At 44.7% G+C, this 12,868-nt stretch overlaps 1 pseudogene; it reads right to left on the bottom strand.

Annotated features, from left to right (window-relative positions):
• Positions 1 to 583: 583 nt before the first annotated feature.
• On the bottom strand, positions 584 to 1,711 carry LOC456519 (keratin, type II cytoskeletal 8-like; annotated as a pseudogene).
• Positions 1,712 to 12,868: the final 11,157 nt, after the last annotated feature.

The raw sequence follows: 12,868 nt of genomic DNA, 5'->3' as shown, positions 1-12,868 counted from the left end.
CACACACACACACAGAAAAAAAAAAGAAAAAGAAAGAAAGTCATAGCACGAACACCAGGAGTGAATCCTAATAGAAACTGTAGACTTTGTGTGATAATGATCTGTCAGTGTAGGTTCATCGATTGTAACAAATGCACCATTCTGGCGCAGGATGTTGATAGTGGGAATAGCTGTGCACATGTGGCCAGAGTGGTGCTTGGAAACTTTCTGTACTTTCTACCTATTTTTTCTGTGAACCTAAAACTGCCGTAAAAAAATGTTGCTTGATATCTTGTCATATATATAATATAATATAATAAACTTATTTATTTAAATGTGTGGAAGGACACAAAGAGGCTTTTACAGGTAAATGAGAAAAATAATTTGAGCTCACTTCCCTAGAGGATTTGTGGCATGTTCGCCAGAATGCTTATATGAGAACAATCATAGCAGCAATGTTTTGTTTTTATTTTTGTTTTTTTTTCAGAGCTAGCTGAGGTTTTATTTTGGACACAAAAAAAAGAAAAAAGCAATTGAATTGTTTTGTAGCTGGAGACATGGGCAAGGGGGTATCCCCAGGCAGTAAACTCCTCCGCAGGTGGGCTGAGGGCTAGGGCTGAGCCTCAGGTGGGTCTCCTGTTCCCTGTGCTCCCCTGCACAGCGGCCTCCCTCCCGGGCTCTGGGGCAGCCGCAGGAGGGGCAGGCTGGGAGGGGCTGCCCTGGCTGTTCACTTGGGCAGGACGTCAAAGGACTCGGACACCGGCTTCCCGTTGCAGGTCTGGATCTTCTTCACAACCACGGCCCTGGTGGAGCTGGTGCGGCTGAAGGAGCTGGCGCCCATGCCAGAGCCAAAGCTGGAGCCCAGACGGTAGCTGAGGCCGGGGCTCGTGAGGCCCCCATAGGCCGAGCTCAGCGCACCTGCATAGCTGCTGGTGGTCTTCGTATGGATACTCATGTTCTGCATCCCAGACTCCAGCCGGCTCTCCTCGCCCTCTAGCAGCTTCCTGTAGGTGGCGATCTCGATCTCGATGTCCAGGGTCAGCTTGACGTTCATCAGCTCCTAGTACTCACGCAGCTGCCGCGCCATGTCCTGCTTGGCCGGCTGGAGGGCGGCCTCCAGCTCGGACAGCTTGGCGTTGGCACCCTTAACTGCCAGCTCCTCAGGCTGCTCGGCATCTGTGATGGCGGCCTCCAGGGAAGCCCTCTGGCCTTTGAGGCACTCAGTCTCAGCCTGGAGCCCACTGATGTTCCAGTTTATCTCGGAGGTCTCAGTCTTTGTATGCTGCACGTCATCCCAGTGCTTCCCAGCCAGCGCCTGCAGCTTCTCATACTTGATCTGGTACATGCTCTCAGCCTCAGACCGCCTGCGGTTGGCGATCTCGTACTGCGCCTTGACCTCAGCGATGATGCTGTCCGTGTCCCTGGAGCGGCTGTTGTCCATGGACAGCACCACAGACGTGGCGGAGATCTGGGACTGCAGCTCCCGGATCTTCTCTTCATACAGCCGCCTGAGGAAGTTGATCTCGTCAGTCAGCCCTTCCAGGCCAGACTCCAGCTCTAACTTGTTCATGTAAGCTTCATCCACATCCTTCTTGATGAGGACAAATTGATTCTCCATCTCTGTACGCTTATTGATCTCATCCTCGTACTTGTTCTTGAAGTCCTCCACCAGCCCCTGCGTGTTGCCAAGCTCCGTCTCCAGCTTCAGCTTCTCCTGGCCCAGAGTCTCCAGCTGCCGCCTAAGGTTGTTGATGTAGCTCTGGAACATGTTGTCCGTGTTGCTCCCAGCCGTCTGCTGCTGCTGCAGGAGGCTCCACTTGGTCTCCTGCATCTTGTTCTGCTGCCCCAGGAACCGCACCTTGTCGATGAAGGAGGCAAACTTGTTGGTGGGGTTCTTGATCTGCTCCTTCTCCTGGGTGCGCATGGCCTGGATGTTGAGATCCACCTCCTAAGGGGGCTCAGCAGACTCTGGTTGACTGTGACAGCGGTGATGCCTCCCATGCCGCTGGTCCCACCATAGCCTCTGCCCAGGCCAGCCCAGAAGCTGCTGCTGCCCAGTAGGGAGAAGCTCTAAGAGCTGATGCAGGCACTGGGCCCACTCGTGTAGGAGCGGCATAGCAGCATTTTTACAATAATCCAGTAACCCTGTTGTTCATCAATAGCATAATTGAGAAATATATTGTGATATATTTATACGATGGAAACTATTCAGCAATGGGAATGACTGAACTACAGCACTATGAATCTTATAGATTGAGTATATGAAGCAAGATACAAATTACTCCATTTATATAAATGTAAAAAAAAAAAACAAAACAAAACCTAGGCAGCATAGCCAAACCCTGTCTGCACAAAAATGTAAAATAAAATTAGTCAGGTATGGTGGAGGATGAGTCCTAGCTACTTAGGAGGCTGAGGTGTGTGGATCACTTGAGCCAGGAGTTCAAGGCTGCAGTGAGTCATGACAGGACAGAGGGAGATCTGTCTACTGTCTGTCCCTATAGAAAAAGAAAAAAGTAAGTCAAAAAACAAGCCAAATGAAACTGTATTGTTGAGAGATGTGTATATAAGGGGTAAAATGGAAAACAAGCAAGTAGCTAACATAAAATTCAAGATCATGGTTACCTCTAGAGATAGAATGGGGTGTGTGACCTGAGGGAAGTCTCGTATGGATGAAGGGCTGCTTTTGGGGTGCTGGGTAAATTCTAATTTTTGAAGTGGGTGGTGGTGGAATGTTTTAAAAACATTAAAACTTTTTAAAATGAATGGTGCTTATAAGGGATTAAAAAAAAAACATGAAGCATAACCTGAAGTTTTCATGATGCCAGTCTCCTGGTGTCTTTTCCTGAATTTGGTAGACAGGATGCCAGAGGAAATGCATCAATGCGGAGGGACAGAAACAGCAGTGTGGCCTGGGAAAGGTGAGTGGCCACTGCTTCAGCCATGGCATTCGCTACAGCAGTGCTTCTTTTTCATTATTTCTTTTCCTTTATCATCTTATTTTAAAAACATTTTGCATGTATATATTTTCAAGTTTCCACACAATGCATTGATTTACTTATATTTTCCATTTTTTTCTTTTTAATTTTTTTCTAGAACAATGCTTCTTAAACTTTAGTGTGCACACTGGGACTCTTACTAAATGCAGATTCTGGTTTAGTAGGTCCCAGGGAAGGACCAGGGATTCTGCATTTCTAACAAGCTCCCTGGTGAGGTCCTTGCTTCTGGTTCATGGAACCCCACTTTGGCCAGAAGCTAGAGCATTTCCAAGTGGAAAGTGGCCTCTGCAGCCAGGTTCAGTGGCTCACGCCTGTAATCTCAGCACTTTTGGAGGCTGGGGTGGGAGGATTGCTTGAGCCCAGGAGTTTAAGACCAGCCTGGGCAACATAGTGAGATCCCATCTCAGGAAGGAAGGAAGGAAGGGAGGGAGGAAGAGAGAGAGGGAAAGAGGGAAAAGCAAGCAAGCAAGCCACCCTGCCAGTTTCCTACCCGAGTGTTGACTGCTGAGTGAGGAGACCTCATCACAGGAAGTACACTCATCCTATTCCTACTTCCACTCTCCTTCCATCACCACTCCTATCTCCATACTGGTTCTGAGCTCATAGGTCCCAGGGAGGGGCCAAGGATCCCTACAGATCCACCTGCCCATCTCCATTCCACTCCCACTTATCTCCGCTGTCCCTCTCTCCATCCTCAGATTCTTTCCCAACCCCATCTGCATGTGGTCTCCATTGCATCCATATCGCTATCTTCATTTCTGTCTGTTTTCCCATCTGTTGCAATCTCCAGCTCCAGGTGAATCCCAGCTCCCATTGCTATCTCCATCCTATCCCCACTATACCCCATCCCTATTCTGATACACTTCCTTTTTACCCTTACTTTCTCCAGAGTGAAAATTGAGGCAGATTCATAAAGAAGTCTAAGAGTTTTGGGGATGTTGGGGACTATCAAGGTTGACAGTCTCTCCATTAGAAATTCTTCCCCAGATTCCCAGGAGAAACTTTGAAATAAATTACTCAAGTCAAGATTTCAGATATAACTTATTCACTGCCCATGGTGAGTATGGGGGAGGGCTAGGACTGGGATGGGAAGCAGGAGGGAATAAAAAGGAGATAGGGCTCTCCAGAGAGACAAGAAGGTAAAGATTCAACAAGGGAAGCTAAGAAGTCACAGACTGGGAGACAGAGACAAATGAGAAATGTATGGATAACAGATCTCAAATCTAGTTTAACCTCTTCCCCACCTTCCCATCCCCATACAGGTCAGGCTTTGACACAAGGAATTTAGAGAAGAAAAAAGGTGTGGTCTGCTGTTTCATTCAGTCCATTATCTGTTGAGCATTCCTTTTTTTATTCAAATGGATCAGAAGAAAGGAGCTTGAAATGGACAGTTATCTCTGGTTTATCTGGCTGCAGAGTGCAGAGATGATTCTCTTTCAGGATGGGAGAGGGGGTGGGGAGGAGGAGAGAGGTGGGAATGTAATGATGATGGTGATGGGTTGATGAATGTGAGACTGGAGTTTTTTTTCATACAAAGTCTCGCTCTTGTTCCCCAAGCTGGAGTGCAATGGCATGATCTTGGCTCACTGCAACCTCCGCCTCTTGGGTTCAAGCAATTCTCCTGCCTCAGCCTCCCAAGTAGCTGGGATTACAGGCACCTGCCACCATGCCCAGCTAATTTTTGTATTTTAAGTAGAGACAGGGTTTCACCGTTTTGGCCAGGCTGGTCTCGAACTCCTGACCTTAGGTTATCCACCCGCCTCGGCTTCCCAAAGTGCTGGGATTACAGGTGTGAGCCACCGCGCCTGGCTCAGACTGGAGTTTTAAATTACAGTAGTCCCTCCTCCTGTATCTGCGGTTTCAGTTACCTGAGGTCGACCACACTCTGAAATTATAAAATGAGAAAAATCCAGAAACAAACAATTCATAAATTTTAAATTGCATGTTGTTCTGAGTAGCATGGTAAGATCTCAAGCAATTCCACTCCGTCCTGCTCAGGAGGAATCATTTCTTTGACTTATCCCTTTGTCCAGCATTTCCACTCTGTCTATGCTACCCTTCATTGGTCGCTTGGTAAAGGTCTCGGTTATCAGATCAACTGTTGCGGTATCACAGTGCTTATGTTCAAGTAACCCTTATTTTACTTAATAATGGCCCCTAAGTGCTAGAGTAGTGATGCTGGTATATTGTTATAATTGTTTTATTTTATTATTACTGTTAAACTCTTACTGTGTGTAATTTATACATTAAACTTTATCATAGGTATGTACATATAGGAAAAAAAACATAGCATATATAGGGTCTGATATTATTCAAAGCTTCAGGCATCCGTTGGAGCATCTTGGAAAGTATCCCCTTGGATAAGAGAGGACTAGTGTATATTGAATGACTAGAAGACTAATGAGCCCATCCAAGATACTGTTAAGGCACAGAGAAGGGAAATGTGACAACACTGAGTTGAAGGCAGTGACTGGAGGAAAATAAAACAGTTTCATGTTTGTGCCACTGAGTTTCAGATTATTCAACTAACCAGTCACCTGCCGTGTAGAGCCTCTTTCTTTCCCAAGATCTTGCTGTTTTGCTTAAAGATTTCAGGTTTCTTCCCTTATATGCGTGCTGGGAATTCAGCAGTGGAAGCTCTGTCCAGATGCCTTCTGCTGGAATTAGCAATAGAATCTCACAAATTGTTTAAGCCCAGCTATGTCTCTTCTTGACTTCTTGAGTGAATCCCAAGAGGCATTGGAACTTTACTTTTGCTGACTGTTTCCCCGTTTTTCCTTCTGATTCTTTCAGTTTCTGGTTATTGGCTAGGGCTGTTTGTGAGTCATCTAACTTGTATTTTTGCTGTTCCATAGCCTGCCCATGAATGCAGGGGATTGGGGTGAGAAGGCAGCCCACGCATTCAAGTTGAATTTGTGCAGGGTGGTGAGCTTCCCCCTGGGTAGGCAGCAGACTTGGTTAGGAGCCTGGTTTCATGGTTTGACCACTGGTGATCTCTGCTGGGTGGCTGGTGGGATCTAGTCTCTGATAGGTGAGAGATGACAGAGAATCTCGTTTGTTAGCTCTTTTTTTTTTTTTTTTTGACAAAGTTTCCCTCTTGTTGCCCAAGCTGGAGTGCAATAGCGTGATCTCAGCTCACTGCAACCTCTGCCTCCTGGGTTCTAGTGATTCTCCTGCCTCAGCCTCCCAAGTAGCTGGGATTACAGGTGCCCGCCACCATACCCTGCTATTTTTTTGTATTTTTAGTAGAAATGGGGTTTCACAATGTTAGCCAGGCTGGTCTCGAACTCCTGACCTCAGGTGATCTGCCCGCCTTGGCCTCCCAAAGTGCTGGGATTATAGGCATGAGCTACCGCACCCAGCCTGTTAGTTCTTTTTGTATGACAGATTGTTTATTTGTGAGATCAAGTCACTTAAACTCTTTTGTGCCCAAAAGAAGGAGAAGAACCCTTTGAGATCTGTCTGAACTGGTGAGTTTTTGTGGTTCTGTGGCTACTGACCGATGAGGAGTTATAAAAATGAAGCTGCAAACTCTGGGGTCTCTAGGCCTGTAAATGAGAAAAGCCTTAAATCTCATTGTGTGAATGGGGAAAATTTTTCTACCTCCTGAGGGTATTAACAAATTAGATTATAAAGATTTAAATTAACGAGGCTTTGTCCTGATTGGTTTATAGAGACCAGTAAGAGCTTTTGTAAACCCAATTTTGCCCAAACTCCCAGAAAACAAAGAAGCTGAACTCCTAATACTTTAAATGGGATAAGCAAAACAAAACAAAAACCTTTTTCATAGAAACTGCTAGCTCAGAAGCAATTTTATACAATAATCCACGGTTCATGTAATCAGGAAAGGTTTAATCCTTGGGCAAGTCAGACTGATTTGATGATTTTGCCCTAAAAAGTAACATCTTTTTACTGATTTTACCAGTGTAGAATATAATACAAACATATGTTTCAGTTTATTTATTTTTTTTTAACTGTACCTGCTGGAATAGGATTAGTTTGATTTTAAGAATTGCTTTTGTTTTCTTATGGAGAGAATAATCTGTATACCGAACACACAGACGTACTCCTCTGCCTCTGTTGGTCCCAGTATCAATCACCCTTCTTCCAACTTTATCAATCACCCTCTTTCCAACTTTACCTAAGTAGCTACGTTCTGTTTCAGGGAGGGAGAGAACTGGGAGGTACGGCATTGAGAACTATCTATTATATACAAACATTTTATCAAATCAACAGTGTTTACAAAGAATATATAATATGACCCCCACAGCCATATACATATATCTTTTTTATACTTTTTTTTTTTTTTTTTTTTTTTGCTGGGGGGACAGAGTCTCACCCTGTCACCCAGGCTGGAGTGCAATGGCACGATCTCGGCTCACTGCACCTCCGCCTCCTGGGTTCAAGCAATTCTCCTGCTTCAGCCTCTTCAGTAGTTGGGATTACAGGCATGTGCCACCACGCCTGGCTAATTTTTGTATTTTTACTAGAGACGGGGTTTCACCATGTTGGCCAGGCTGGTCTCAAACTCCTGACCTCAAGTGATCTACCTGCCTCAGCCTCCCAAAGTGCTGGGATTATAGGCGTGGGCCACTGGGCCTGGCCTACACTTTCTTAAAATGGCAATGATGAACACACTCATGAAAATGACCCAAAGGTTAAGCCACTCCATAATATAGAAAAGTAAGAAGTAAAGGTAGACAGACTATGCTTGGTGACCCATGTTTGAGCATTCTATCTTAATTAGAAATTATCCAGATACCCAAAAATTATTATTTAATATTTAACCTAGGTTTTAAAGTTAGCTGGCTGGGTGCAGTGGCTCATGCCTGTAATCCCAGTGCTTTGGGAGTCCAAGGCGGGCAGATCACCTGATGTCAGGGGTTCGAGACCAGCCTGAGCAACATGGACAAACCCCGTCTCTACTAAAAATAAAGAAAAAATTAGCCTGGTGTGGTGGTGCATGCCTGTAATCCCAGCTACTCAGGAGGCTGAGGTAGGAAAAGCACTTGAACCCGGGAGGCGGAGGTTGCGATGAGCCGAGATCACGCCATTGCACTCCAGCCTGGACAACGAGAGCGAAATTCCATCTCGAAATAAATAAATAAGTAAATAAATAAATAAGGTTAGCTAAAGAAGAAAAAAAGTTAGCTAAAGATCTTGGGGATTATATTTAAACGGATGTATTATAGAACCTGACTACTACTTATATAAAAAAATTGGTCAGAATTGTGCTTCAGCTGGCATGGTGGCTCACACCTATAATCCCAGCACTTTGGGAGGCCAAGGCAGGAGGATTGCTTTGAGCCCAGGAGTTTGAGACCAGCCTGGGCAACAAAGCGAAACCCCATCTTAAAAAAAAATAATTTAGTTAAACGCATTATTCTGTTTTTCTTTTTTTTGAGACAAGGTCTCTCTCTGCCACCCAGGTTGGAATGCAGTGGTGTGACCATGGCTCACTGCAGCCTTGACCTCCTGGGCCCAATTAATCTTCCTACTTAAGCCTCCCTAACAGTTGGGACCACAAGTGCACACCACCACTCCCAGCTATATATATATTCTTTAATGCTTTGTAGAGATGAAGAAGTCTCACTGTGTTGCCCAGGCTGGTCTCAAACTCCTGGGCTCAAGCGATCCACCTGCCTCGGTCTCCTAAAACACTGGGATTACAGGCTTAAGCCACCATGCCCGGCCTGTGTTTTTCTTAATCTTACTATCTCAAATTAGGTATCTATCATTCCCATGAATGTTTTTATGTCTTTATTACATATGTTGGTGTATCCATAAACAATTTCTACTATTTTGCATGTTTTAAAGCTTTTTGTAAATGCTGTTATTTTGCATGAATTCCTTTGCAACTTGTTTTTTTTTTTTTTTGAGCTTATATTTTTAAACCTTCTTATTTGGGAATAATTTTAGGTTTACAGGAAAATTGCAAAAGTAGTACAGTTACTGTATGCCTTTCAGTCAGCTTCTAATGTTAACACCATACATAACTGTGGTGCATTTATCAAAACTAAGAAATAGCCTGTAATCTCAGCACTTTGGGAGGCCGAGGTGGGCGGATCATGAGGTCGGGAGTTCGAGACTGTCCTGGCTTACACGGTGAAACCCCATCTCTACTAAAAATACAAAAAATTAGCTGGGTGTGGTGGCACGCGCCTGTAGTCCCAGCTACTCCGGAGGCTGAGACAGGAGAATTGCTTGAACCTTGGAGGCAGAGCTTGCAGTGAGCTGAGATCGCGCCATTGCACTCCAGCCTGGGCGACGCAGCAAGACTATCTCAAAACAAAACAAAACAAAAACTAAGAAATAAACGTTGGTACAATACTATTAACTAAGCTATAGACTTTATTCAGATTTCACCAGTTTTTCCACTAATGTCCTTTTCCAGGATCCTACCCAGGATACCACATTACACTTAGCAGATTGCATTTTTGAGATTTATGATGACACATGACATTTTAATTTATTCATTCTAATTGAAGTTGGATTCCCATTGTTTGACCATACCAACATGTATTTATTCTCCTGTCGGTAGGTAGTTAGGTTGTTTCCAAATTTCTTTTACTATTACAGACAATGGTGCAATACTTGTACCTCTGTCCTTATCTTCTTTACACTGTCAGGAAACAGAGAGCATCTATCTATAATTTACGATGACGTCTAAGCCTGTACCTTCAAAACCTGGCTCTGACTTTTTCTTCTAGCCTCCTCTTCATCTCCCACCAAACCTCCAGGTTCAGGACTGGTTACTCCAGCTCTCTCCAATGTTTTCTTTTTCTTTCTTTTTTTTTATTTTCTTTTTTTATTTTTTAGCATCAGGGTCTCACTCTTTTTGTCCAGGCTGGAGTACAGTGGCATGAACATAGCTCACTTTAACCTTGATCTCCTAGGCTCAAGCAATCCTCCCACCTTAGCCTCCCAAGTACTAGGACTACAGGCACTTGCCACCATGCCTGGCTATTTTTATTGTTTATTTTTGAAGAGACGGGGTCTTGCTTTTTTGCCCAGGCTGGTCTGGAGCTCTGGGCTCAAGCAATTCTCCCACCTCGGCCTTGCAAAGTGCTGGGATTATGGATGTGAGTCACCGCAATTGGCCTTCAGCCTTCCCTTTTCTGGTCATCTTTCTTACCCCACTGCCAGCCCCAGCAGTATCTATCTGAATGCTGTGCAATTTAAGAGTAAAATAGGGTTAGTAAGGAAAGCTTGGACTGGGCATGAAAGAGACTTATGTTCATGTCTATCTACCTCTTCATTTGACAAAGGGTTCCTAATTATCTCCCATGTGGCAGACACAGTGCTAGGTACCCAGAGGTTTGTCCTTAGATGCTCCCCTTTTCATTCCACATCTCAGGGGCTCTTGTTCATTCTAATGGCTTCAATTCTGAAATCCATAACTCCAGCCCAGACTTTGTTTCCTGAGCTTCTAGCTCATATATGTAACTGCTTCCTGGACATTCCCATTTCTCATAGGTAACCTCAAAGTTGATTTGTTCAAAAATTACTTCATGGCTGGGTGCTGTGGCTTATGCCTGTAATCCCAGCATTTTGGGAGGCTGAAGTGGGAGGATCCCTTGAGCCCAAGAGTTCAAGAAATTTCAAGACAGCTTCTTTCAATTTCTGTAGCTATCCAGTTGCAGACTGGTGAAATTTGCAAACCATTGTTAACCACAGACCACACTTTGAGTAGCACCAAAGAGAGGCAACAGAACAGAATGTACATATGTGGTCCTTAGAGCAGGACAGCAGAAGGCAGAAAAAGAAGATTCTTTTAAGCAAACAGGTAATAATGACATCATCAGTAACTACAGTTACTGATGTAGTTCTCTACTAAGTTCTCTGTACTCAATCAGTTCTCTGTACTAAGATATGGGTAACCTGGGGCAGTGCAAGTGCAGAGGAGGCACCTAGGCCAGCCTGGGTATCAGGGAAGGCATAAGACAGGTAGGAGTTGGGTGGGGGAAGCATTAGTGACGAGTGGGAAGGACACTCCAGGCAGAGAAACAAGTTCTGGAGTCATTCTGCAGCATATGGGTTAGAGGATGACCTTTCCTGTGATTTGATGGCTACTTGTCTCTGCGCATCAGCATTAGTTTCCATGTGTATAAAATGGATATGATAATCCTTTCTTTGAATCACAAAAAAAGATAAAGCATGAGATGTACCTGTTATAATGCCTGGTGCTTGCTAATATTGCTGTTCTGTGTGTAAAAGATGCAGGAGTCAGAGCTGCCACAGACAGCGAGTTACAGCACTTTGCAGGGGACAGCTCATGGACCCAGGACTAGAGCCCAGAATGACAAGGGTTCTGGAAGGTAACATGGAAAATGGCGGTGGGGTGGGCAGCATGCCTGCCCCTGAGTCATTCCCAGGCCTAGGTGTGTGTCTACAGGATGGACTGTCAGGGGAGGATAGGGTGCATTGTAAGGTTGGGGGAGGAGGCAGGACCTCAGGGCAAACTCCTCTGACCTACAAGGCCCAGGCATTCCAGATGTCCACGCAAAAATTGGCTCCAAATTAAAAGGCTGAAAGGTGGGGCTGGCTCTGTCCTATTTTGATATGCTTTGAGGCATTCGATAAAGATGTTAATGGGATCATTCATAAATCAGGAAACTAATCCTCTGAGGTGCTGGTTGCTAATGAAGCGAGAATCAGGAAGATTAAATCACAGATTTCAAAATCTCAGGCTGGAATTTAATCCCAGACCTTGAGTCCAGACTTCATCTCAAACAGATGGCATGGTTCGAAACATATCCCGACTGCAGTAGCCACTTGGAAATGAGTTCCCAGTAGTCCTTGCAGTTCAACCAAATACTACTTCTGGGAATGGGGCATGGAAATGGGACGTCGGGGTGCAGCAAAGGCTTCCTGGAGGTGACCCCAAGGGAGAGTAGCCTATAGTAGACACTCATTAAATATTGGTAAAACAAATGGAGTTAGTAGATGAAGAAAGGGGGGAAGAGCATTCCAGGCAGAGATAATACAGGGCCACCTGGCAGGGTCAAGAAGACTTGGGGCCCCTTGGCATATTAAAGTGGGCGGTGGTAGCAGTCTGTCCACATGCAGGCTAGAAGGGGTGCATATCTATAAAGAGCTTAACAATAATAGATCCAACTAAAAGTTGGTCTGCCTTTTATTATTGCTGTGTGCCAGTGATTTTTAAATACTGTTGAAATACTCCTCTCCTAAAAAATCTTTTGTTGGTTTAAGTTCTAAATAATTGCTGTAGATACTGAATTTTATTTGTACATGTAAACTTCACACTAACACATTTTTATTAGCGATCCTTTAATAATTATTGCATTCTATGTGGAAGTTCATTTGGAGAATGCTTGGTTATATAGACACACCAATACCCATCTTTGGAGCTCACTTTAGGCAAGGGTCACATCTCCTACCCCTGTGGTATTAGATACATCCAAGTTTACACTGTAGATTCAGAATAAACAATCATGAGTTACTGTCAGTGATGACAAAGACAAACAGGGCTTGACTTTTTTCAATTCTGTCATTCTATGTAACCAGTTGGACTTTTGTGTTAAAACAGTGGGACAGGCCAGGCGCGGTGGCTCATGCCTGTAATCCCAACACTTTGGGAGGCCGAGGTGGGCGGATCATGAGGTCAGGAGATCGAGACCATCCTGGCTAACACAGTGAAACCCCGTCTCTACTAAAAATACACACACACACAAAAATTAGCCAAGAGTGGTGGCAGGCGCCTGTAGTCACAGCTACTTGGGAGGCTGAGGCAGGAGAATGGCGTGAACCCGGGAGGCGGAGCTTGCAGTGAGCCGAGATCGCACCACTGCACTCCAGCCTGGGCAATGGAGCAAGACTCTGTGTCAAAAACACACACACACACACAAAAAAAACAAAAAACAAAAACC

This window comes from Pan troglodytes, chromosome 1 (genome assembly GCF_028858775.2).
Source record: "Pan troglodytes isolate AG18354 chromosome 1, NHGRI_mPanTro3-v2.0_pri, whole genome shotgun sequence".
Taxonomy (NCBI): Eukaryota; Metazoa; Chordata; class Mammalia; order Primates; family Hominidae; genus Pan; species Pan troglodytes.
Note: the sequence above shows the minus strand (reverse complement) of the source record. Positions and strands in the feature narration are given on the sequence as shown.